This window comes from Etheostoma cragini, chromosome 15 (assembly GCF_013103735.1).
Source record: "Etheostoma cragini isolate CJK2018 chromosome 15, CSU_Ecrag_1.0, whole genome shotgun sequence".
NCBI classification, from domain to species: Eukaryota; Metazoa; Chordata; class Actinopteri; order Perciformes; family Percidae; genus Etheostoma; species Etheostoma cragini.
Window position 1 is genome coordinate 22,220,414 of NC_048421.1, and position 263 is coordinate 22,220,676.

At 43.3% G+C, this 263-nt stretch overlaps 1 long non-coding RNA gene across 1 annotated transcript in view; it reads left to right on the plus strand.

Annotated features, from left to right (window-relative positions):
* The window catches only part of LOC117958211, an 8,116-nt gene that overhangs the window by 1,015 nt on the left and 6,838 nt on the right, over positions 1-263 (plus strand). The window lies entirely within an intron of this gene.

Here is a 263-nt window from a genome sequence, read left to right on the forward strand (position 1 = left end):
GTGTGCGTGTGCGTGTGCGTGTGCGTGTGCGTGTGCGTTTGCGTGTGCGTGTGTGACCTCCAGATTAGCACAATGATCTTCTCTCGTCCTGTTTTGTGGTTTGTTTTCTTCTCCTCTCGTTGTGAAGTGTGTTTAGCTTTCCTTCAGCAGCAGATTGGGATTGTTATGAACTTTAAGAATGATGATATTACAGTTTTTTTCAGTCGCTAACAAGCGTTTGTCGAACCAGTTGTCACATTTTCAAAACTCTAAACACAATTAGC